The sequence below is a fragment of the Eriocheir sinensis genome, chromosome 15, assembly GCF_024679095.1.
Source record: "Eriocheir sinensis breed Jianghai 21 chromosome 15, ASM2467909v1, whole genome shotgun sequence".
In the NCBI taxonomy this organism is placed as follows: domain Eukaryota; kingdom Metazoa; phylum Arthropoda; class Malacostraca; order Decapoda; family Varunidae; genus Eriocheir; species Eriocheir sinensis.
The window spans coordinates 6,265,294-6,292,759 of NC_066523.1; the positions used below are offsets into that span (position 1 = coordinate 6,265,294).

The 27,466-nt window shown below is 40.7% G+C and overlaps 1 long non-coding RNA gene across 1 annotated transcript; it reads left to right on the forward strand.

The window, feature by feature from the left end:
• Positions 1-6,123: 6,123 nt before the first annotated feature.
• Positions 6,124-27,395, forward strand: LOC126998847 (uncharacterized). The gene is made up of 3 exons (XR_007753040.1): positions 6,124-6,317; positions 15,817-15,909; positions 26,840-27,395. It is a non-coding gene; the product is annotated as an uncharacterized LOC126998847 (long non-coding RNA).
• The last annotated feature ends 71 nt before the right edge of the window (positions 27,396-27,466 follow it).

Consider the following 27,466-nt stretch of genomic DNA (forward strand, 5'->3'; position numbering starts at 1 on the left):
TAGGGCTAAATTATCTGTTAAATAAGTTTTTTGAAATTTTCAAGATATGAGTGGGTTTCAAGGTTGGGAACTCAAAAATAGTTTTTTCAGAGACGTTTTCTTGCGATTTTATTCGATTCTTTACCCTTTCATTTCGGTTTTTGAGCACAGTCGCTTATTAAAAAATATAGCCCTTTCATTTTGCCGTCGATTGATATCAAAAACAATTTTGTAGCCCCAGAATTAAGGGAATTATGGCGATTCGCAGCAAAGCGGTTGATTTTTCAAAAATTCGCGGTTTATGACAAGGGCGCCGCAAAATCAAGAGTCCGCCGTCCATTACTTGAGATGTCACTGACATACCAAATATACCTGCCAAGTAAGTATCATTCTGGATGTCAGAGAGAAAGGGGAAAAAAGAGAAAGACTGATGAACTGAGGTTGTGAGTGAGAATGGAAGTTGAGTTGGGAGGGCTCTTTATAAAGTGGGAAAGATTTACAATTTATGACTAGTCATGTAGTTCATCTTAAGTGCAGTTACTTGCTATGTTCCCACTTTTTTTTGCCGATTACAGTTAATTATTACTTATCATCATAATTCTTCTTTCCCTTTTCAGATATGGCTTGAAGCTGGTCCTTGCGTGTGACTGCAAGACATACTACATGTTCAATGCCTTCCCATACCTGGGGAAGGAATCCATCCCACACTCACCAGGGAAGAACCAAGGTCATTACCTAACGCTGAAACTTATGGAAAATTGTTTCAACTCTGGTCGCATTGGCACAAATGACAATTGGTTCATGTCTCTTCCCTTGGCTCAAGATCTCCTAGACAATGGTCTAAACCTTGTAGGAACAATTAAGAAGAAGCCCTACATACCAGAAGAGATGTTGGAACTACAGAGGGAAAGACCTGTGGGATCTACAGCCTTCCTTTTTGGAGACAAAGCCACTCTTATCTCATACAAACCGAAAAGAGACAAGATTGTCTCCCTACTGTCCACTGTGCACCCCAAACCAGAGTTTGGTGAGAGGGAAAATTCTACAGCTCTCTTCTACTACAACAAACACAAAAGGTGGAGTGGATACCTTTGACCAGCTGTGTTCTACTACACCTGCAGCAGGCAGACAAGGCGCTGGCCATTATGTGTGTTCATGGGACTAGTGAATAAAGCTGTTCTGAATGCGTACGTCATCTTTACTGCCAAGAATAAGGAAAGAGATGGCAAACAGATGTCAAGGGTGACTTTCATGAAAAAGCTGGGCAAGAAACTCATCGAACCGTGGGCTTGACTTTACCTGGCCAGCATAGTGCCGTCAAAAGGGTCATCGAAGAAGTGTTTGGTTACAGCAACTTCTATACAGCGCCTGTGCAAGCCCCACAGACAGCTGTTAGATGTGGACTTTGCCCAAGATCCAAGGTAAGAAAGACAAGAGAGAGGTGTGTAAGGTGTCAGAAGCCTACCTGCAGAGAACACATGGTACCCCTCTGCCTCGAATGTTGTGAATAAAAGTAAAAAGTAAATATAACTAAAATCCATACCTGAACATACCACTTGGATAGGTGAATGTATTTGAACAATATGTAGACAATTTAAACAAAGTCAATAACTCATACAGAAAAAAAATGTAGCACTCACAGAACATGCACCAAAAAAATAAAAGTCTAAAAAAGTCTGTCTCATTTGTCTTCCACAGATAGGAGTCTCTTTTGCGAGAGGGGCATCAAGTATCTGCCAAACTGTTGCCCCGGCATCAAACCCTACTTTCAATGATTCGGAAGCAAGCCATCAATTTTTTTTATTATTTTTGATAATTATCAATGAATGATTAATTTTTTAAGGGTAATAGCTTCATTAAAAGGATCTGTATCCTACGAGAATCAGGGATCTTTTAGTTTCTTAGTCATAAAAACTAGTCAAAGGACAATTTTTTGCAGTCACACTTGTATGTTTCTTATCAAAACTAAATAAAAATGCAATTCGTTTCATTTAAAGCTTGGGGTGTGATGAACCCCACATTCCCGGATTAGCTACACGGTTTGGGGGTTTCCCCTTCTAAGGTTAATGAAGCCCAACATTCTGATCGCTTTATTTGCTGCATCGATGCATTGCTGTGAAAATTTGAGATTTGACGCGATTTTGCAGGTCCTTAACGCATTGAACGCTTTTGAGTTTAACGCCGCGCATTTCGTAATCGAATTTCTTATTTCTTGTTCCAACTTGAAGGACCTGGCACTTGTCTACGTTAAAGGGCATCTCCCATCTATCCGACCAAGCTGAAATTTTGTGCAAATCCTCTTGGAGGCTTTGCCCGTCTTCGTCAGTGAGAACCGAGTTACCATTCTTTGTGTCGTCTGCAAATTTACTAATGCGATTATTGAGTCCAACATCCACATCGTTGATATAAATAATGAAGAGCACTGGGCTGAGAACCGAGCCCTGAGGGACGCCATTAGTGACCGGCGCCCACTCTTTGTTGTCTGTTGCTCAACCAATTCGCGATCCATTGGTGTAATTGACCGTCAATACCTATTTGCTTTAATTTGTAAAGTAATTTATGATGTGGGACAAATCAAACGCTTTCTGGAAATCAAGATAGACTATGTCTAATGATTTGGTTACGTCATAAACTGAGAAGAGGTCGTAATAAAAGGTCAATAGGTTTAATAGGCAGGCTCTTTTGTTACGAAAGCCATGTTGTGAATCCTCAATTAATGAGTGGCTTTCAAGGTAACTCACAAATTTGTCTCTAAAAGAGAGAGAGAGAGAGAGAGAGAGAGAGAGAGAGAGAGAGAGAGAGAGAGAGAGAGAGAGAGAGAGAAGGGGGGGGGGGGAGAATATGAAGGGAGGCTAATGGTGGGTCCACTTCACACCTTTGCTCTAATCCCACAACTGGAGACAGAGATGTGGCGCAGCGTGGTACGGAAGGAGAGAGTCCGAGAGACCGACGCGGACCTACACCCAATCCGCCAGTTTCTCGTGGATTTACTATACAACTACTTTTACTGCTACTATTACTACTACTGCTATAGGTAGCCTACTATTATAGTAGCTAGCCTACTGCTACTACAGCAACAAGAACAACAGGAACAAAATTGTAGAACGAAAGTAATGTTGTGAAAATAAGTGTAGCAGAAAACATACATAAATAAAAATCACCATATAGTCTTTACTGATAGTAATGAAGACTCTCCCCTGAATATAGCTACGTACACATTGAAGCAAGGAAGTTCAAGAAACACGAGAGCCCTTCTTCACACTACCTGACACTTACCTACCAATTATAACTACCTGATACTCCAACTCCAATAAGCAGCTTTACCGCAGGAGGTGAGTGGTGAAAATATAGCTGGAAAGTGTGCCGTAAGGATCTGGATTTGGATAATAATGCGCAGGGCACCTTTCCAGGTGCATAACACGCATATTTGGGTTGGCTGTTGGGGGAACGGGGGAGCCGAGTTTGCAGGGGAGGGAAGTGAATCAAGTGTAATTATTAGTGTTGGTGTGCGAAGGAGAAATGATAAAGAAAATGAATGTTATGATCAGTGAGCTAGATGTTGGGGGAGAATTAGATGGCAGTGATCACAAGGAAATTAGGTTTAAATTAGTCTGGTTGGTGACCCACGAACTCAACCCTGTGTTGGTGCCAGACTTTAGAAGAGCCGATTATGTAGGACTCAGAAGATACCTTGAGGAGGTAAATTGGGGAACCTTAGGGCTAGATGAGGGACGGATCTCAGGGTTGGAACCGGAAAGGCAGGGGAACCATGTAGAAATTACCTACAAATACAATAATTTAGTTAGCGTAATAGCAGAGGGCCAGAGACAGCATATCCCTTAACAAACACGTAGGAAGGAAAATAACGACCCTAAATGGATGACCCGCAGACTCAAGCATGAGATTGGCTTGGAGAGGAATTTATAAAAAAAAAACAAAGAACGGAGAAACCCACCTCAGGGGTAGGTATGTTGAACTAGCCAGGTCGGTGAAGAGGAACACCCGCCTAGCAAAGATAAATTATGAGATTAGGGTAGCCAACGAGGCCAAGAGCGATCCCAAGGGGTTCTTCAAATTATACAGAACGAAAACAAGGGAGAGAATTGGACCGTTGAAAACAAACACAGGGGAGCTCGTTGAGAATGGAGAAGATATGAATAAAATGTTGAATCACTATTTCGTCTCAGTTTTCGCGCAGGAAAATTTAACAACCATTCCGAAGAGAGTTCAGGTATATGAGGGCGAAGAGAACGACAAGTTGAGGGATGTGATCATCACTAGGCAAGTAGTTCAGGATGAGATTGGTAGGTTGAAGAAAAACAAATCGCCGGGTCCAGACGAAGTATTCCTACGGGCTATGAAAGAATGCAAGGAGGTCATCAGTGGCCCACTTACCGATATCTTTAAGATGTCGGTAAATTCTGGGTATGTGCCCAATCAGTGGAAAGTAGCTAATGTGACGCCGATTTTCAAAAAGGGAGACAAGTCAGCCACCTCAAATTATCGCCCAATTAGCTTAACATCTGTTGTAGGAAAGATGTTGGAGTCAATTATAGCCGGGAGCATTCGGGACCATTTAGAGAAGCCTAATTTAATTCATAATTCACAGCATGGGTTCACGAAGGGTAGGTCTTGCCTTACTAACCTGTTGTCCTTCTACACCAAAGTAATCTAGGCGGTCGACCGAGATGAAAACTATGACATATTATATAGCATCTTCCATTTAGCGTAACCCGTTTCTGGGTCGTGATCTGTAGAGTCCCTCATAGAGTCCCGACAACCTAAGATTTGGACGCCATTATTGGCCGCGCTTTTCGCACACTCGCGCTTTTCAAACACGGCGAAAACAGGGCCAATAATGGAAGGCCAAATGTGTCGTCAAACCGGACTCTATCTATCAAGGGACTCAGATCATGACAAAGAAAAGAAATACGCTAAAAGAAAAAACTATAAATCTAGATTTCAGTAAAGCGTTCGACAAAGTCCCTCATCACCGGCTATTATTAAAATTACTGGCTCACGGCGTAGATGGGAAAGTTTTGAACTGAATCAGGGCGTGGCTTTGTGATAGGAAGCAGAGAGTGCAAATCAATGGTAAAAAATCTGAATGGGGCAGTGTTACGAGTGAAGTCCCACAGGGGTCGGTGCTTGGTCCGCTGCTTTTTATTATTTATATCAGTGACTTGGACACAGAAATTAGTAGTGATGTCAGTAAGTTCGCAGATGATACCAAGATTGGTAGAGTAATCCAATCAGACAGGGACGTTAGCGTTCTCCAGGATGAACTTGACAGACTATATGACTGGGCGGGGAAGTGGCAGATGGAATTCAATGCCGGGAAGTGTAGCATTCTGAGTGTAGGTAGGAATAACCCCTCACACAATTACTCCTTAATTAAATGACACTTCTCTAAGCAGGTCTGGGTGTGAGAGTGACTATTAAGAGTTCTAGTGAGCGCTGACCCCCGTCCTAGGGCCCAATGCATTCAGGCTAAAAATTGGGCGAAGAGTACTGGGTTTCATCTCTAGGAGCGTAAGTAATAGGAGGCGAAGTCATCCTAAAACTTTATTCAGCACTACCTAGTTAGACCTCATCTCGATTATGCAGTTCAGTTCTGGTCCCCCTACTATATAGAATGGATATCAAGCTGTTAGAATCTGTACAGAGGAGAATGACAAAGATGATTCAGGGGGTGAGAAACTTGCCTTATGAAGATAGACTGAAGCATTTAAATCTACACTGGCTGGAAAGGCGAAGGTTGCGAGGAGACCTGATCGAAGTCAATAAATGGATGAAGGGCTTTAATAAAGGGGATGTCAATAATATTTTGGTAGTAAAAGAGCCAGGTAGGACACGTAGCAATAGTTTTAAGTTAGACAAATTCAGATTCAGCAAAGACATAGACAAGAATGGGTTCACCAACAGAGTGGTAGATGAATGGAACAGGCTTGACAGCCATGTTGTGGGTGTCAATACCATAAATACTTTCAAGAAGAGGTTAGATAAAGTCATGGATAGTGAGGTAAGGTAGGGGTTGAGAGTACAGGAGCTGCCTTGTATAGGCCAACCGGCCTCTTGCAAACTCCTACGTTCTTACGTTCGATCGTGCGCTTTGTGTTATGCGTTTGTTTCGCATGGGCGCCGGGCTGACCGAAGTGAGTGTGCGTTCGCTTCGCACGATACCTTCGCTTGATAATGCTTGGTAAAGGTGATGCAAAAGAAAATTATGTACTTCTCAAAATAAGGAAACGGGGATGGAACGAGAGGAACGGCAGTGGGTCGGCGAGGCAGATGCAGTGTTGAAATCTCTGCTCGACCCTCTGTGCAAACCAATCCGGGTGAGGGACGTGTTAGTTGTTATGCAAGAAGTCGAGTTATTCTAGTCTGGTGTTGAGGTTGTAGTGTATTTATTAGTTACAGGAGGTGTTGATGTTGGCGGTGGCGGTGGTGTTGAGGTGTGGTACTTGGTGGAGTTGCTTGAGGTGTTGGAGAAAGGGAGTGTAGTTGGTGGATAGACTAAGTTACAGATGAGGAATATTAGTGGTGGAAAATGGTGGTGGTCGCGAGCCCCTTCCATCAGCAGGAACATATTGTGGGCCACTTTACAGGACCGTCCCCAGAGCTATATATAATATGTTGGGGGGGGGGGGGGGTCTTATTCCTCAAAATGTAGACCTATGTAGCCATTTGAAGAGGCCAAGCGAAGTGAGCCTAATCATCTGGGAGTTCAGGGTGTTGAATACTTGACATTTCTGGGTGTATTTTTCTGCTGTCAAAACAAAAATCTGACTTTTCATCCCAGTTTTTCATTTTGTGGACTTTTCAGCAGATGGGGGTGGTTTTCCGACCCCCCAACCCCTCTCTGGGTACAGCCCTGTGTTGCTCATTGATTTACAAACAAAAAGCCCATCAGTGAGCCCTTGTGAGAACTGAAACTAAATATACAGTCCTCACTTAACTTAGTCCTTAGCTGCCTTACCAGAGACATTTCCAGAGGGGGCCAATGTGATCATGATATACATAAAAATCCTAAAAATCAACAGAAGGGGAACTGAACTCTTATGCCCTCTTTCCCCTCCCAAGAGATGGAACTTTTTGCCCCTAAGAGGAGGACAAGTTATTATTTCACATCTACCTATGGCTATATAACTTTCCATCATATCTGCACAAGACCTGCAATGGCTCCTCTTTGCATGGGTGTCCGGAGGGGGGTAGGGTCAATGAGCGACAGTTGCCCCCCATGGAAATGTGTTATATTCCTGTTTACACTCGTTTGCAAGTTATCCAGAATTTAAAAAATTCAAAACCTCAGGAGGACACATGGTGGTGCTGTTATTGGTGACTACACATATGTGACTTAGCCTTGTGGGTAATCAATGAAATTAGTATAGTGTGTGATTTAATTTAATCGCTCTTAAATCAGTGTGTGGCTCAACTACCAGTATCATTACACATGTAGCACTTAGTCAGCTAAGAAATCTTCAAGTCTCACTTGCTTACTAAAAAATAAGTAAGCCTCAGGCGGACAGTTATAAAAAAAATGTTCTTGGGGGGTGCTTACATCACTTCCATGAACTTTTCTGCTGGAATGGCTAGCTTTGCTATCATTCTCCCTTGCTTAGGTTTTAAAACTTTGTAGAAATATAAACTGGATACATCTGTGGCTGGCCTCCCTAGTCTAGTGGCTGGGGCAGGGGCTCCATTTAATTACTTAATTACTCTGTTAAAACAATATTTCTTTGAAAGAAATATCATTGCTTGCAATGAGTAGCAGGAGCAGCTAGGTCTACTCATTATTATTTGAATTTATGTATTTATTTATAGACTACTTTTAAAAAATGTCTTTATCCTTTCATCTTTGCAAACAGTCTTTCTCAATGACACTTGTGACTATTCACAGAATAAGCTTGCATGGTTTGCTCATGTTACTCACAATCCCCCATGGGGAATTTATTATAATTTTCTTTATAAAATAAATGGATTTCATGTGGAGAGGATGAACATTGTTTGGTTTGTTCTTGTGGTGGGTGTGATTATCAACTAACTGGTGGCTTCCTCCCATCCAAAAAAATAATATTCATAGTTATCACCCAAAAAAGGAAAAGTGTGCTGAAAAAAGTTGTGATTGTGATTTACCTCAACATCTTAATGCAGTTAGCAAGTTCAGAAGAGCAATCAGCATGAAGTTATCGATAGAAGATAGAAAGAGATGCAACATGTCAGTGGAATTTAAGAGGAAGGCTGTCAGTAAGAGGAGGAGAGCTGATGAGACGAAGAGCCTTAGACTCCACTCTATCCAGAAGAGCTGTGTGAGTGAAGCCCCCCCACACGTGAGATGCATACTCCATATGAGCACGGACAAGGCCCCTATATATGGAAAGCATCTGGCGGAGACGATACAGAACGCCCAACCTCGAGGAAGCTGATTTAGTAAGAGAGGAGATGTGAAGTTTCTAGTTGAGATTTTGAGTTAAAGATAGACCGAGGATATTTAGTGTTGAAGAATGTGACAGCTGAGTGTTGTCAAAGAATAGGGAATAGGTGTTTGGAAGATTGTGTCGAGTTGATAGATGGAGAAATTGGGTTTTTGAGGCATTGAAGGATACAAGGTTCCTTTTACCCCAATCGGAAATGATAGCAAGGTCTGAGGTTAAGTGTTCTACAGCCTCCAGTCTGAAGTCTTGTACTTCCTGTTGAGAGGGTCTTCTGTTGAAAGAAGTGGAATAATGCAGAGTGGAGTTGTCAGCGTATGAGTGGATAGGACAGTTTGTTATAGAAAGAAGATCATTGATGAATAACAGGAAGAGAGTGGGTGATAGAACAGAGCTCTGTGGAACACCACTGTTGATAGGTTTAGGGGAAGAACAGTGACCGTCTACCACAGCAGAGATAAAATGGCCGGAAAGGAAACTGGAGATAAAGGAACAGAGAGAAGGATAGAATACGAATGAGGGCAGTTTAAAAGCAAAGACTTGTGCCAGAGTCTATCGAAAGCTTTCGATATGTCTAGCGCAACTGAGAAAGTTTCACCGAAACGGCTAAGAGAGGATGACCAAGAGTCAGTTAAGAGAGCAAGAAGATCGCCAGTAGAACGCCCCTTGCGGAACCCATACTGGCGATCAGATAAAAGGTCAGAAGTGGAAAGATGCTTTTGAATGTTTCGGTCAAGGATTGATTCAAAAGCTTTAGATAGACAGGAAAGTAAAGCTATAGAGCGGTAGTTTGAGGGGTTGGAATGGTCACCCTTCTTAGGCACAGGCTGTATGAAAGCGTATTTCCAGCAGGAAGGAAAGGTAGATGTTGATAGGCAGAGACGAAAGAGTTTGTCCAGGCAGGGTGTCAGCATGGATGCACAGTTTTTAAGAACAATAGGAGGCACTTCATCAGGTCCATAAGCCTTCTGAAAGTTGAGGCATGAGAGGGCATAGAAAACATCGTTCTTAAGAATCTTAATAACAGGCATTAAGGAGTCAGAGGGGGGGGATATGTAGGAGGAATATTCCCAGAATCATCCAGAGTGGAGTTTTTACAGAAAGTTTGAGAGAAGATTTCTGCCTTAGAAATAGATGAGATGGAGATGAGAGGAAAAGATGAAGAAGTGAAATTGGAGATGTTTTTGGCTAGGTGCCAGAAGTCCTGTAAAGAATTAGAAAATGCAAGGTTTTGACATTTTCTATTAATGAAAGAGGTTTTGGTAAGTCGAAGAATAGATTTGCCATGATTCCGGGCAGAAATATAAAGATCATGGTTAGCAGGAGTGCGAAGGCTCTGTTACCTTTTGTGAGCTGCCTCTCTATCTTTGATAGCACGAGAACAAGCGTGATTAAACCAAGGCATGAGGAGTAGAGAAAGTACATGGTATGTGTGCCTCCATTCCAGAGACAATCACCTCCGATGCGCTGGGCACACACAGAAGGGTCTCTCTTTCTTGGCACTAGAATTGTTAGAATTGATTCCAGAATGAATTCCTCAGGTAAACAATTTCAAGAATTCTGTCATGCTTTGCAGGACTGTTAATGATAAACAATAATCTCTCATATCTGTCATATCATCCCTGCCATTTTGGAAGCCAGGAAGCATAGCATATAAATATGTAGTGGTCTTACCAACTACTGACAGCCTTATAGATCCAAGTCAGGTCAGTGAACCAGTCAATATTTCAAAGATCTAAGATGAGCTCCAGGGGGCAGCATGAGCCAAGCAAGATGGCACCACTTTAAACACTTACCTGCACCATAATGGGCTGGGATCAACCATCAGGCCCCACCAACCAACTCCATAGGCAGAAACATAAAAAAAAAAGAAAAAAAGATGGAGTGAATACAAAAATTATATAAGTATTCGAATGGGAATTTAAGTACCTAGCTAAAATTTCTAAGGATATGAATACGACTTGTTACACTGGCTGATGGAATTAATTGAATTCTCATAAATACTCATTGGAGAACCCATCAAGGCAGCAGTTTTGTGTAATAATGAGTTTTTATACAGATCACATTATGTACTTGGGATTGTACACTCAAACTTTATATTTAAATGAGGAAGAGTTGAAGGCATAATCATATAGATTCATCCTGAGAAATTGAGAGCTTTGATATGCTTTTGTGGGTAATATAGTTATAGTCTCATACTGCTTCAATGTTGGTAATACACTTTTAGATGCCTAGCTGCATTGCTGTGGAAAGCCCTCACACACAACTTTACAAGCTGTCATGTAGTGCCATTTGTATTGTCTAAGGTAGGGGATCAGATGACAGGTGGTAGTAAATGAAGATAAAGATAGAGGCTGTTACTGCAATGTTGGTCTAGAACTTATATAGGACTTATTTTGTGAGTTATTTTGTGGAGAGAGACAAATTCAGTAGGAAGTTTAAGGTCATTTTGATGCTGATGATGGTTATTGTATATAAAATCCACCTGCACTGCTAATTTGCTCCCCCAGTACCCAAGTATAGTATAGGACCACATAGGGAATTAGTATCTATACTGTTATACTTTTAAGATTTACTCATGGCAATGAAACTTTATTCAAATAATTGACTCACCCTACAGACACAGCCCTTACTTTAATATATAAGACCTGGAAGGCACTGAAATCCATTTTAACACATCAAAACAGCCTAAACCATAAACAAAACATATCCTATGCAACACAAAATAATAGTGAAAGGTTGTAAGAGGTTGGGGCGTGGCAGGGAGCAGCAGGTGACAATTTAAGCTTGCTTTCCCATGGGAAACAACTGACACTGTGACTGACTCCATGAATTTACATGAATTTAATGCTGGGAAAAACTTTTTCCTCAATGAAAAATCAGCGAGTTTATGAATCTGCTAAAGTGGGTTCCCGCAAAAAGGGGGTTCACATATTTTGATCTTTTGCAGTGTATGGCTAAAGACAGTTACAAATGAAGAAAGTATAAATGATCTTGTAAGTCATATTATACTCTTATCGGTGGAAAGGATAGAAATGTGGTACGGAGATAAAAGTGTTAGATGGTGATGATGTACTCACAAGCCCTGGGACCCAACATTAGCAGGAATAGGGATAAAAATGCTTTTTCTCTGAATAAAAAAGTATCAAAGCAGGTCTTGAACAACATTTTACATTTATTTGGCACTTCCTTTTTTTTCATGGGAGCTGCATGTTGCTGGCCATTTTTTAGCTCACTTCTTAGACCTACTGTAAAGAAAAGGATATCCACTTCTGTTTTTCTGTACTGCTGTGTGATACATATTGCTTCCCTAAACTTTCTATTTGTACATTTACCTTTCTTCTCTGACCTCACTGCACAAAGCTATCTACTTATACATGACACCCATACTCTCCATCATATTAATGATGCAGAAGTTAACAGGTATCTCCTTTATGGAAGGTGTGTAACATTTTGTCCATGCTCACCACTATTTTGCTCCCTTCCCCTGAGCTCTTGTAGTCCCCAGCCTTGTTGTAGGGGCCTTGGCCTGATCAATGTAGTGGTGTTATTCCAAGCTTGTGATGGCCCGAGGTAGGATTGCATTTGGGGGTTATCCCTTAAACTAAAAGAATATAAAAAAAAGATCCCCCTCCCATACTTCACTGCAAACCTTCAGCAGGTCAAGTATGGCCAAAGGGAGCAGCCCTAGTCAGCTTAGAGCCATAAGCTGTGTGTAATATGCATACAGGGAGGAACGGTACTGCATTAGGAATCTATTTAGAAAAGACATGGGGTCTATTATAGTTTTCATTACTATTACTCTTACTTTTGTATAAGTGATACCAGGAATTGGATTAATTAAAATAAATATTGTCTGCTGAAATAAGTGTTAATAAAATATGGACAATATATGTATCACATAGACATCTGTTCTGAGAGAGGTTTCTTCTTAGTAAACATCTTTCAGCTCAGGGTGATCCACACATATACAAGGGCAAGAGAGAATGAGAGGAGTTTGATAGGGTATGTAGCAGTGGATAGTATAATAGGGTGAAGCAGGATTTTTTTGTGTGTGTTTGCGTGTTGCCTATAGCTCTGACAGGCTCTTTTTGATGAGCTTGGTGGAGGACCCCAGCCTGTTAGTAGTGCAAGCAAATTTTATTTTAAGTGGCTGCTGTGATATATGATTTGCCTGGTCCATACTGCCACCCAGTGCTTCTTTTGATTGAAATTGCACAAGTTACGGTTGATTGATTGATGATCTGGACAGCACGTGAGTATTCTACTGCCACTCGGTGATGATGTCAGTGTCTTGTCAGTGATGTCAGTGTCTTGCGGTGGAACTTGAACCCGGGTCAGCAGGATCACAATGTCTGGGTGCTGACCACTTGCCCGCCGCCATGCAGAGTTTGCGAGAGAAGAGTTTAATAGTTCAGACCACTTTGTGATATGCAAAAATGAAGATGAGAGAGAGAGAATTGGAAGAAGAAAAATGGGAAGGTATTGGCAAGTGAAAAGCAACATGAAAGTTACAACATGCACATCTGTAGAGGAAGGATGAATGAATAGTTGGGAAGAGCAAGAGAAGGAATAAAACAAGTCTGGAGTAAGCAAGGTGTTTGATATTTTTAAGAAGTCAGTGGTCAGGGCAGCTCAAGAAGTAATTGGATTGGTGTGCAGAGAAGGAAAGAGCGTACATAGCAGATAGATGAGATAAAAGAGGCAGTTGTAGCTAAACTATGGACTTGCAAGAAAATGCTACAGAGAAATTAATGGATCAGATCTTTACTGTGAAAACAGTATTTCAAAAGCACTTAGAGAAGGTTAGGAAGGTGTTTGCTGCTTTTATATGTCTTGAGAATGCTGTTATATGGTTGAGAGGAAGGGTTTCTGGGATGTCCCGAGAACATATGGTGTGGAAGTATATCTACTTTAAGGAATATGATGTGAATGCCTCTGTATTCATGAACGGGGAGCTGAGTGAGAGTTTTGGTGTTGGTTGTGGGTTTGAGATGGGTGTAAGGTATCACCATGGCTGTTCAGTTTTCATATGGATGGTTGTATGAAAGAAAAGAAAGCTAAAATAGGGGAATTAGGTGCAAGGATGAAAGGGAGAGGTATGAAGTAGTACTTGACACAATGTTGGCAGGAAATTAAAGAATGCTAAGGACTGGAAGTGAATCTGTCAGGGTGTGTAAGAGGAGACAGCTGAAAGTAAATGTAGTCTGGAGTAGTTATAGGGTTTGAAAGAGCAAGAGAGCTTTCCATTGATTTTTCAGATACACAGAGTTAGGACAGAGAGCACAATAGGGCATAAAATTTGGTTGGGGAAAAATTGAAAGAAGTGGTTGAATTCTAATTCTTGGGGACGGTTGTGTGTAAGTATGGGAGCATGCAAGTAGCAAAATGGGAGAGAGCAATGACGAGTAGACAGGCAATAATTATACTGAAGAGAGTCATGAAGGGGAGTGTGAGTATTAGGAAATATTAGGGTATAATAGATTAGTTTAGCCTCCCAGGTCTGCCATATACATTAGATACATGGAGATGAAATGTAACAAAGCAATTGTGAATGTGCACAGCTGAAATGAACGACATAAGAGGAGTGTGTGATGTGCCAAGATGGAACGGATAAAGTAGTAAGGTGTGTATTAGTTTTGGAATGGGTGTGACAGCAATGGGAGTGTATTGTGGGGTGGTTGATTGGATGAAGCATGGTACTGTGTGATGCTTTGTACATACCATAAGAATTAAGGAGGATAAGTTTGTGAAGAATAAACAAGAACAAGATTAAAGGAAGTGGTATCAGGGAGAGACTGCCATTAGAATGGGCTTGCAGAGTGAATGAATATTGAAAGGAATTGTCAGGCAAGGGATTGAATGTGCAGAAGGGAAAGTTGGAGACCATTCTTCTGTGGCTATCCTCTTGGGGATATCCCTGTGAGGGGATGGAGCTTTAGAGATACAGATGGTTAGGTGGTGAATAGAAAACATGTTTCAAACATGTTGAATAAAAAAAAGTAATTTAGTGATTGTATGAAGCAAGATCACAAGGAAATGTCGAATTTGTAATGGAAAAGAAACGCTTTGAAAGTAGAAATGTTCTTATATATTACTATTATCCTATATATATACTGTAATAGTTTATTACTATCACTGTTATATAATGTTATTACCACATGCTTGTTAGTCATGCAGACAGGAGAAAGATTTCATAGGTGGAGGAGATAAATTAATTCAGGATACATGTAATCTCAACATTATGCATTAAAGGCCTTCCATGGCTGTTAAGTACTGTCGTGGAGGAACAAAGAAAATTAATACTTGCAATAGTTTTTATAATAGTGTATATTTACGAGTCCTATAAGATTTAATTTACACAAGTTTGGATAAATGAGTTAAACAAAGATTGTCTAAGACCCTCATCAGAAAGAAAATGTCAGGCATAGCAATCAAGGGTTTTTGTTGGTAATCATTCATGTATCAGTATTTGTAAGGCTCTACAATAATAAATTTCCACTCTTTAGTTAATGGAAGATGAGTAGAAGAGAAAATCTAAAATCCCTCAATAGGGAAAAATGGTCAGGTATTGGAATTAATTAATTATGTTTACAATTATTTTTTTGGTAGAATCTTTTGAATAAATTAACCCATCCTCTGTGATTGGCACTGATTTGGGTTTCACTGGTAGCCTGGTAACATATACTCCCATGTCTTTCTCTGCCTCTGTGGTGAATAGTGGAGTGTTTCCCATGAGGTATTGGTATGTTGGATATCCCCTCCCGAGATCATGACTTTGCATTTTTCTTCATTGAATTGTAGCAGCCACTTTTCGCTCTTATTTCTTTAGCTTGGTGATGTCTTCTTGTAGGAAAGCCACAGTCAAGGGGTTAAGGCTCAACTAGATTAACACTAGAGTTTGGATACTCCGGATAGTGGAAGGTTATCCAAATCACCTCATCAGAAGGAAAAATGGTCATGCAGATAATTGCAGTGGATTAGTTTTGTTGTGTGTAATAATGTTTAGAAAATTGTACTGTGGATGTGATATTGTGTGAAAAATGGAAATTATTTAACACCCGTCAGTACTAGAAGGAAAATTGGTAAGGGCTTAAGTGAATTATTTTTTATTGCAGTAATGTTAAAAAAGGGGAGCGAGTTGTATGGGAGTAGTGATAAAAAGAATAATCAATGGTATAACTGAGGAGTAAATCATTTCTGTCTTGTATACTAGAACATAACAATACATACAACATCCTTTTTTTTTATCCTATTGCATGTGGTCATCATTTTTTTGGTTACTTATTTACTAGGTGAGATCTTTCCGTTCTTGCATTAGGTAATAAACAACAAACTATGAGCTTTTTTTTTTATTATATTTATTTGCATAATGAAAGTATATTTGTATTTATATTTGTTGCAGATATGGAAGCACGTAAATGTACGGAGGGGATACTGTTACATTTATCCCCTGCCCTCATTCATGCCAGGTCAGAAAGGACAAGACGACTGAAAGGTAAGTAAGAGACCATGTTCATATACACACACACACACACACACACACACACACACATGGGTAGGTTATTGCGGGTGTTACGAGACAATCCTATCCAAGTTTGAATCATGCAGTCACCGGTCGAGGGTTTGTATTCTGACAGCCGAGTAGTTCCTCACTGTGACTGATTATTTGCTCAGGTGGATGTATGGACTTCCGAAATCAACCTCTCTTCTTCCCACCCAATCTTTTTCTTTTATTGGAGCAGCACCTAGTGGGCCTTTGTTTTATTGTTTTATGTTTTTCGTGCCCTTGAGCTGCCTCCCTTACTGTAAAAACAAAACAAAAAGCAAACAAAACAAAAATCAAGAGCATAAATACAACTCAAGAGGTATTAGCAGTCAGACTAGTATTGTCAGAATGCCGATGCAAAGGTCTGTAATGCAACAATTTGTTTTATTATGTGTCGCCGTGCATGGGAGTGGTTAACGTTGTCCGGGAGGATGGATGGAGTTCACGAAGAGCATGAATATGGCTCAGCAAAGGCGTGACATGTCTGATTATAATTTTTTTATTTTATTATTTGAATCGCAATGCAAAAATCTAGATGTCATCTTGATGGCAATGGTTGCTGATCAGGCCCACAGATGAAATGCAGGAAAAGCATAATTATTACACTTCGGAAATATGACAATTACGAGAATTAGCTCTACAGTCTGAGAGATGATGCAGAAGAGTTTAAATCTATGTTCTCTATACTTTTACTAACTATACATAGGAATACATAGGAAGAACAGACACCAGAAGACCTGTTGGTCTATGGCGAGGGTGTCTGTTTATTATCGCTACTACTAGTAGACTACGTGTCGTAGGACAGGATAGAATAGATGAAGGCTCCTCCCCACCCACCTCTCCCTCCGGCAATGTGCCGGCAGGAAACAGTTAGAAGAGAACACCATGTGCATTTAAGGAAGAAAGGGACATGGAAATTTTACAGTAAAGAGAGAAATAAGAGGAAATTACTACCCTTAACTTATGCTACTGGTGACCTAAGCTATGGAGGAAACTAATGTCTTAAGGTTTTACTCGTGCTGCAGGCTGCCTGAGACAAATGAAAAAGGGTCAGTAAACAGTGTATGTAGTTGAGTCATAAAATAAAAATAAAAATAAATAAATAAATAAAAGCTAGTATTAAATTGGACTGTTCACGATGGGGTGAGATGTAGTTTCAGGGGTTACCGGTAGAGGCTTAATCCTCATTTACCTTCGGTACAGGGGTACGCTCCAGTATTCTGTTAACCTTACTGTTCCCACACCTCACTGGCTGAAACATATGAAAAATGGTCAGTAAAATCTTGTATCCCTGAAATACTTATCCAATGAAGACTTGAAGCTATTAATACTCTGTGCGCTAACTACTGACGGTGGGAGTCTATTCCAGTGATCGACGACTCTGTTATTGAAATAACTTCTGTGCGCCAATGTGTTACATCGGTTTACCTTTAACTTCATACCATTGCTGCGTGTTATTGTGTTGATGTCTCTCTGAAATAGACTATCTGGGTTAATGTTTTCGAATCTATTAAGGATTTTGAACACTTCAATTAAGTCCCCTCCTACTCTTCGCTTCTTTAAAGAAAACATATCTAAACGCTTTAAACGCTCGTCATACATCAAGTTACGGAGTGCTGGAATTTGTTTGGTTGCTGGTCGCTGTATCCTTTCCAGCAAAACTTGAACTTTTATATAATTCAGTGACCAGAACTGAATAGCATATTCTAGGTGTGGTCTTACAAATGCTAAATATAATCTCTTCATAAGTTTGGGTAATTTATAATCAAAGTTTCTTGAGATTAATCCTAACATCATATTGGCTTTTTTACTCACCGCAGAACATTGATTACTCATTTTAAGTGTTACTGATAATGACACCAAGATCTTTTTCTTGTTTTACTTTGCTGAGCTCATGTCCTTGAAGCTGATATTTAAAGTTGGGATTCTTTTCACCTATGTGCATTACTTTACATTTATCTACGTTGAAACACATTTGCCTTTTTTCGCTTCAATCGGCAAGTCTTATTAAGTCTTATTGAATGTTCTCGCAATATTTACTGTTCGTTACCGTACCTCCTAATTTGGTGTCGTTGGTGAATTTGGCTACTTTTGACAGGATATCAGTCTCTAAATTGTTCACGTAAACTATGAATAGTATTGGCCCCAGGACCGAACTTTGGGGCACGCCACTGGTTACGGGTTGCCAATCGGATGCTTCACCATTAAGAACTACACGCTGTTCTCTGTCGGTGAGCCAGTCATGAATCCACGCACATAGATGGTCACTAATACTGTGGGAATGCAGTTTTGAAATAAGCCTAACGTGGGGAACTTTATCAAACGCTTTCTGAAAGTCTAGATAAATTACGTCATATGGGGCTCGGGCGTCCCAACTTGAATAAACGTTGTTGTAAAAAGTTAATAGGTTGGTAAGGCAAGATCGATTACTACAAAATCCATGCTGATTATCAGTTATCAAATCATTTGTTTCTAGGAAAGTGATAATTTTATCCCTGATTATTTTTTCGAATAATAATTCGACGATAATTACTGGCTTGTTTTTTATCTCCTTTTTTAAATATCGGGGTAACATTGGCCTTTTTCCACTCTAGAGGCAGACTAGCCTGTGCTAATGACTTGTTGAACATTAACGTTATGGGTAATTCTCGCTGTTGACTACATTCTCTTAACACGCGAGGAGATAAATTGTCGGGGCCCGGAGATTTATTTGAATCTATTTTTTGCAGGTACGCACGCACTTCACTGATATCGATTTAGGTCAACGCAAGCTTATGTTCTTCAGGGCCTTGAAAAATAGTCCTTGGGGCTGGGATCGATGTCATGTTCTCTTTTGTGAATACGCTACTAAAGGTTGAATTTAGGACCGACGCCATGCCTTTATCATCATTAATCGTATCGCCATGAATTTATTTATGCTCGCTGTGATTTGTGCAGTAAAACGATTATACATTTCTTGAACGCTGACGTTATTTAGCAGATGATTCCAATTTACTGAAACCAATTCTCTTCTTAGGTCCGTAAACTTTGCTTTACTATAGTTAGGTATTAGGAGTGAGTTTTCTCGTGCTTTTGTTTCAGTATTTGAAACGCATCTGATTATGTTGTGGTCACTGCTTGCAAATGGCTCGCCGACCTCACAGGCGGTTATGAGGTGGCTGTCGGTCGTGAAGACTAAATCCAGAATGTTATTTCCTCACTGTTGCACTAATGCCTCACTCTGTCTCTTTGAGAAAAACCAGTGAGTAATCCATCACGATCCAGCACTGTGGCCTGACTTGTACTTTGAACAACATTGTAGTCTTAAGTGCTACAGCTCATTAGCAGTACTAATTGGTGGAGGGCGGGGGAGCAGGGAAATTACATACGTATTTTCTATTAGTGTGTAAGTCTTAAATCATCCCGGTGAAGTGTATGAACAGTAGCCTCAACATACTTTTTTTCACATCATGGAGAAAATGTTCCTTTAAGTCACACCAGCAACTGTAACAATCGCAACAGTTTGTAGCGCTAGACAAGTAGGCAGGTAGGGTTAGGGGCATATGCTCTAGCCTCCGTGTTCATCTCTGTCTTATTGGTCCTTGAGCCTTTAATCATTTAATGGGATGACAAGTGTGACATCCAGGTCACCATAGTTTACCCTACTCATGTTTCCCCAGGCACTCATTTACTGAGCAGCTCAAAAGAAAGGATGAAGAGCTGGATGGGCTGCGCACCAACTGCCATGACCGGGAGTCGAACCCAGGCCCACGGACTCGTAGCGAGGCAGTCTACCCAGGCGGTGGCCGAGTGGTCAGCATGCGGTAGTGAACCTAGCTTGGTTTGAGTCCCACTGAAGCATGCTGATTTTTCAAACCATCGCCGAGTGTGGCGGAAGATTACCCAAATGCTGCGCAGGTCTTTAGTCAACCCTAACTTCAGCAACTTCGTTTAAGTGGAGCACCGGGGGTGCAGCATGGGCCAAGCAAGAGTCATACCTCACGGCAGCCACTATAAACAGAATTTGCCTGCGCCACTAACTGGCTAGGGCCGTCCAAGAGGCTCCGCAAGACAGCCAGCCTGCACTACAGCAGCACCTAAAAAAAGAAAGAAAAAAAAAAAAAAGCACATGTATGTAGGGAGAAGGAAAATGCCATCTTTTATGAGGTTTAATGCCTTAGCCTATTCTGGATGAGTGCACAGGCAGTTACCTTAATGCACATACATTTATTCTCGTGATTATGAATGTATTCCTTCAGCTTGAATCAGATCTAATACATGAATCACCAGTAGATATGATAACTCAAATGTCATACTTTTCCCATCTGGAGGTTGAATGTTTAGTGAATGTTCTGTACTTAATTTTTTTTTATTATATATATAAATACAAAATAATCTCCTCATTGGAAACCGTCTTGTGTAAGTGAGTGTGTGCACAAATACTTTCAACCAAACAATAACAAGTAACAAATATTTTTATTTTATTTTTTATAATTTTTTTTATTTTTTACGAGTAAGCCTATAGCGCCGGTAGGCTTTCTTGAGGGGCATGGATGGTAGTCGGCCCCAACCCGTCATGGCGCAGGCAAGTGTTTTTTATAGTGGCGCCATCTTCTCTTGGCTCATGCTGCTCTCCGGAACTCGTTCTTGATTCACTTGGACGGTTTCCTCTAGAGTCCGGGTTGATGGGTGGTCTTCTGGACAGCATGTGGGTAGTCTTAAGCCACTCAAGGGTGACTGAAAAATCCCAGGTGGTAGCGTGGGGATTCGAACCTGCATCGTCCATCACACGGTGAATGTGGGCCCAGCACGCTAACCACTCAGCCACCGCTTCATCATTACATCATTACGATATATACTATAGAAAATGTGCAATAAAAGGAATTTCTAAACCGAAAAATCATGATTTATGTAATCAATTTTACCGTGAAAAAAGTGTCACAACATGCAAATATGATTAATAAATATGTGGTATATTTGGTAATGATAAATCATTATGAAAAGTAGCCACAGACAACGGTGCACAGCCACACTAGGCTCCCCGCCCAAAAAGTCATGTGTACAACTCTAGGGTCAGGGAATCCCAAATTTCAACACACTCTGCCCCAACCGACCACCGTTATGTTCTACCATTATGTTGTAATACCCTAATCCTGAAAAAAAAATATCGACCGACGCCAGGGGGGTCAACCATTACTTTCTGATTTATGCCGTATGGATTAAACAGTTCATGCAAGATCTTATAAATATATTTAACATGAGAGAATCGTTCACCTTGTCTTTATTGATTTTTGAGAAGTGAAGCCATAGAAGGGCAATGGATGCGTGGTGTCTGATGGAGACGGGGAACATGATCCATAGTGTTGTGGTTGCCTTCTACCTCCCTCATGCATTTTGAAAGCCCCCGTGTGTTCGCATCATGCCAGTTTTATTACTTGGATTGGGTAAAAACAAATCTTACCTGCAAAATTGGGCAGAGGTATAAAACGAACTGTTATCAAAAAGATGATTATTACATTTTTTTTGCTTGAATGTTTCATTTTTTATCTTAATGATAACTTTTTGTACCGGTCGAATTTCCAAGTACCAATACATTCTTATTTTTTCCGTTCTCTGACGTGGGCATCATGGTAAGGTGAATTTGGGGCATACTCTGCGTAGCTTACGCGACATACGGCGACATACGCAGCATGCTCATCTCCGTACCCATTAGCCCTTAAGCCTGTGGCGGGTGAGAACACATTAACCCGGGACACAGACCAGTGCAGCATCTGGGTTACCACAGTTTACTTTCCTCAGGTTTCCCAGATACCCCTTCACCAACCAGCTCGAAAGGAAGAATAACAGATGGTTGGGCTGTATGTTAACTGCCCAGACCTGGATTCGAACCCAGGCCTGATCTTGTATTAAACCAGTGAACCCTACACTATGGACCGGATACTTGCCCCAGCCCTGTCATTTAGTCGCGAATTTTGGAAAATCAACCGCTTTGGAGCGAATCGCCATAATTCCCTTATATTTGGGGCTACAGAAATGTTTTGGTGTCAATCGACGGCAGAATGAAAGGGCTGTATTTTGTAACAAGCGAACGGGCTCAAAAACCGACTCGAAAGGGTAAAAAATCGAATAAATTCGCAAAAAAACGACTGAATAAAACCTATTTTTGAGTTCTAAACCTTGAAACCCACTCATTTTTTGAGAATTTAAAAAAACTTATTTAACAAATGAATTAGCCCTACCAATGTGATTTCCAATATGATGCACAGCATTTCCCTACTCCCAGTAGTTTCGTCGCTAGAGCTCTAAACGTAAACCCTTTTGAGAGCGATTTTGACGAACTCCTGACACTTTGCCGTTTTTGTCTAGTGTGGCATTGCTATAGCCTCTAGAAGGCTGTAATTTGGCATGTAGCCCCTCTTGACAATGTAGTTTGACCAGCTTGAAGGAGTTATTGATAGCTCGATTCCAAGTTTGTCGTCGAGCCGTCACAAAATAGCCTGTTTTTCGGTCCTTTTGCCGCAATTTGGACACGTCCTAGTTTTTTGCTTATAACTTTTTTTTATTTATTTAGTGCTTTCCAATTTTTTTCTGATTATTGATCTGTATTAACAGAGCTTTCATTTGCCACCAAGCACGCCTTCCTAGCTTCAGTAGTGTTTGCTCGAGCTTGACCAGAAGTCTCGACGAAAATTCGCCGAATCTGACTCATTTCACGCGCCGCGACGAAAAACCTTCCTGACGCCACAAAAATTAATATATCTGCATAAAAATTCATATATGAACACTTCAATATGTTGACTATCTTGTATTAAAATCATTTTAAGATATCTATATAAAAAGTTACTATTTTTATTTAATCATAAAAATTAAAGCACTTAATAAAAAGTTATAAACAAAAACTATGTCCAAATCGCGACAAAAGGGCCGAAAACAGGCTATATTGTGATTGACGAGAAATTTAGAATCGAGCTATCAAAACATCCTTCGAGCTGGTCATATATTATCAATAGGGCTATATAAATTACAGCCTTCCAGAGGCAATAGCAATGCCACAATAGACAAAAACGGCAAAGTGTCTGGAGTTCGTCAAAATCGCTCTCAAAAGGGTTTACGTTTCGAGCTCTAGCGACGAAACTATTGGGAGTAGGGAAATGTTGTGCATCATATTGGAAATCACATTGGTAGGGCTAAACTATTTGTTAAATAAGTTTTTTGAAATTCTAAAAAAATGAGTGGGTTTCAAGGTTGGGAACTCAAATTTTTTTTTTCAGTCGTTTTTTTGCGAATTTATTCGATTTTTTTCCCTTTCGAATCGGTTTTTGAGCCCGTTCGCTTTTTACAAAATATAGCCCTTTCATTTTGCCGTCGATTGATAACAAAAACATTTCTGTAGCCCCAGAAATAAGGGAGTTTTGGCGATTCGCACCAATGCGGTTGATTTTCCAAAATTCGCGACTTAATGACAAGGGTGCCGCAAAATCAAGAGTCCGCCGTTCAGTACTTGAGATGTCACTTATCAAACAGTATAGTCGGATAATACTCAAACGATTTATAGCCTTTCAGATACCTATTCTTCATCTCATGGCAGGTACATAAGATGACATCTGGCTCTGCAAGTGCCTATACATAAGGAACTTTGATAATTTGTTGCATGTAAATGACATAGGTAATATTCAAAATAGCCTAGCATCACATTCAACTGTTAATATTTACTATTTCATGTTATTTTGAATATTAATCGATAGTTACATGCATTAAATGATTAAAATATCCTTTATTTGCATTTGCAGAGCCAAATGTCTTTTATTTTACCTGAAATGATATGAATTCTAGGCATTTGAAAAGCCATAGATAGTTCGAGTATGATATGACTACACTGTTTGACACAAGCTTGTCTTTTCGTGTCCAGGGGTGTGGAGTCTGATTTAAAATTTTCCGACTCCGACTCCGGGAAATTTTAAGGTTGCGACTCCGACTCTGACTCCGACTCCGGCCCTCCTCTCCCTCCCCCTCTACTGCAAATGTTTTTTTTTTTTTTTAAACTTTTTATTTTATTTTATTTTATTTTATTTATTTATTTATTTATTTATTCATTCATTTATTTTTAGGAGCTGCCTGTAGCGCCGGTAGACTCTCTTGAGGTCCTCTCGGACGACCCCAGTTAGATAATAGTTTTTGAACCAACCGCACCCGGTAACTGCATTAGCTAACTACCTCTCCCTCCCTCCTCCCTTTATCTGATCTGTCCCTCAGTTACATTAGTTCAAACCATGGTCACCAATTTTGTTAAGTCTGTATTCTCTCAACTACATTTGGTATGTCATTTTCAGGCCATCTGTTGAAGTATTTTCCTCCTTGTGGTTCCCATTCAAGTGAAGGACGTATTTACACCACAAGAAAGTCTTATCTATCATTCCAGGACCTAAGTGTAATGGAAAATAGCAAGGTGTTTGTGAGTGTCGGTAGAGTGTATAGAATAACGCATTACGATATTTACGAACCTTGGGGTGGCCACTTGCACACCATTACGCTGATTTAAAATGGTGCCTCCTTCACATGCACACTAAAACTAACACACACACACACACACACGTCACACCATCACCAAAATTTGAAGCACTCTGGTATCATAAATTAAAAGTACGTTCGTTATTAATTTATCAGTGAGTTTTTTTTTTATAAATTTAACAAGAGTTTATGAATCTAGGTTGTTCAGGTATTCTCGTTTATTATTGTGAGTCATGGATTTTGAAACGGGTAAACTTTTGGGGAGCGCACAGGAACGATCACGGCAACACTACATCATTCAAGGTACAGCACCCATCTACCTATATTTTTGCATGTATTGACATCCAGATTACATGTACTCTATATAGACAACGTCCAGACAACGTACACAATATAAACTATAAACTTAGGTTTATTAGGTTCGTTATTATTATTACGTATACATATTTTTAAATTTTCACATCTACTAACGGACCTTCGGCATCTTGGGGGTAAGGTGCCCCAATTAGTCCGCAAAACCGAGGGTTTACTTGCAGGCCCTGCCGTAACGTCGTTTCATAAGAACATAAGAAGAACATAAGAACGTAAGGAGTCTGCAAGAAGCCGGTTCGTTTAAAGTAATTTCGTTATAACGTTTTTTTATAAAATAATGTAAAATAAAAATAAATGAAAATACGTAACATAAGATAACCATACTCCAAACATATGACAGCAAACGATTCCGTAAGAAAGCGATTACTTATGTCTGTTTAATGTTCATACATGTGTGTGTGTGTGTGTGTGTGTGTGTGTGTGTGTGTGTGTGTGTGTGTGTGTGTGTGTGTGTGTGTGTGTGTGTGTGTGTGTGTGTGTGTGTGTGTGTGTGTGTGTGTGTGTGTGTGTGTGTGTGTGTGTGTGTGTGTGTGTGTGTGTGTGTGTGTGTGTGTGTGTGTGTGTGTGTGTGTGTGTGTGTATAAAAGTTTTCTCGACGGCTGTGTGTGTGTGTGTGTGTTTGTGTGTGTGTGTGTGTGTGTGTGTGTGTGTGTGTGTGTGTGTGTGTGTGTGTGTGTGTGTGTGTGTGTGTGTGTGTGTGTGTGTGTGTGTGTGTGTGTGTGTGTGTAAAAGTTGTCTCGACGGCAGTGTGTGTGTGTGTGTGTGTGTGTGTGTGTGTGTGTGTGTGTGTGTGTGTGTGTGTGTGTGTGTGTGTGTGTGTGTGTGTGTGTGCGCGCGCGCGCGAGGTGTCTCGACGGCAGTGTGTGTGTGTGTGTGTGTGTGTGTGTGTGTGTGTGTGTGTGTGTGTGTACACGAGTTGCATCCTGGAGCTGGACGACAGTGTGTGTGTGTGTGTGTGTGTCATTCTCATCAGCTAACTGCTAGAATCACAGAATATTCAATGATCTTATCTATGTAAATTATTCAAATAGTGGCAGTTAGTGCCGCGGTCTATATCAGATTGTAGTGCGGCGACTAGCCTGATGGGCGAGCCTCCCATAACTCCCTCTGCGAGGGGGATACCTCTTTGGCCGACTGGTTAAGGAGTGGCTCTCCCGTCTCGCTGGTCGCGGGCTCGAACCCCGGCGCCGGCAAAACCTTTCCTTGTCTGGATTAATTTCTCGTGTGTTTCGTTACACGCAGAGGTCGTGTGGGAGTGTAGAAAAGAGAAAATTCTGGCATTTCACTGGTGGCAGCGGTGGGATCCTCTCCTGTGATTCTGTTGTCACCCCGAGTGGGTAACAGGTAGAGTGATGACCCATGCTCTCCAAAGTTCATAGAAAATGGGAAATTTCAACACAGAAATTAATCTACATAGGAATGGGGAGCCGTGTAGTGCGACGACTAGCCTGATTGGCGAACCTCTCATAACTCCCTCTGCGAAGGGGCGACTGGTTGAGGAATGGCTCTCCCGTCTCGCTGGTCGCGGGTTCGCTCCCCGGCGCCGGCAAAACCTTTCCTTGTCTGGATTAATTTCTCGTGTGTTTCGTTACACGCAGAGGTCGTGTGGGAGTGTAGAAAAGAGAAAATTCTTACATTTCAAGATGAGTGTTTCTTGTCAATTGCTGAGCTCCCTCGATCAGGTTGAGACTTGAGAGTGGAGACGCGTATGAGTACTACAGGAATCAGACAGGTTCGGTACAGGATGTTTCATATGTCGTTAGGCATGTTTTCTCCGACATCGTCTAATAATTTCTCAGTTATCTACATAATTATTTAATCAGGCGAAATATCATGAAATATAGATTTTTACACACAAAATTCCACGTTAAATCAGTATTCCAGCCATAATAACTTAACCATAATGCTTGTCTGAAATGTGCGCCCACAAGAGCCCCTCAAAAGTTAATTTCTCCCACAAACTCGTGGGAATTCTCCACAAAGTAGCAAAACTGGCTTAGTAGTCATATCCTAACGGCAGTAACGGGCTGGGATCGCCAAAGAGGCCGCTCAAGAAAGTCTACAGGCGCTATAGGCAGCACGTAAACAACACCAACAAAAAAACTTCACAACTACATTGCACGATAAATGATTACGTAAAGGAGTCGGAGTCGGAGGTATTTTTACCAACTCCGACTCCGACTCCAGCCAAAAGGAGCCGACTCCATCGACTCCGACTCCGACTCCACACCCCTTCTTGTATCTATATTAGCGATGCAAATCGACATGTTTGGGATTAATAAGGACTGATTTTTTTGTATACATAAGCATTCAAATATATTACTGAAAAAAATAGCTTGAATATCTATTACAACAGTTGATTTTCACGTATTCACGAACTGCAAATGCGCAGGTGCTACATCTGTCAAAATTCCCGTTGCGTGGTGTGTGTGTGTGTGTGTGTGTGTGCGCGCTCGCCAACTATCATACATGTGCAAATTCATGTACGGATTGACTGTGTACGTATTTTAATATTTTACGACGGACTGGTGATAAAACACACACACACACACACACACACAGAGAGAGAGAGAGAGAGAGAGAGAGAGAGATATATATATATATATATATATATATATATATATATATATATATATATATATATATA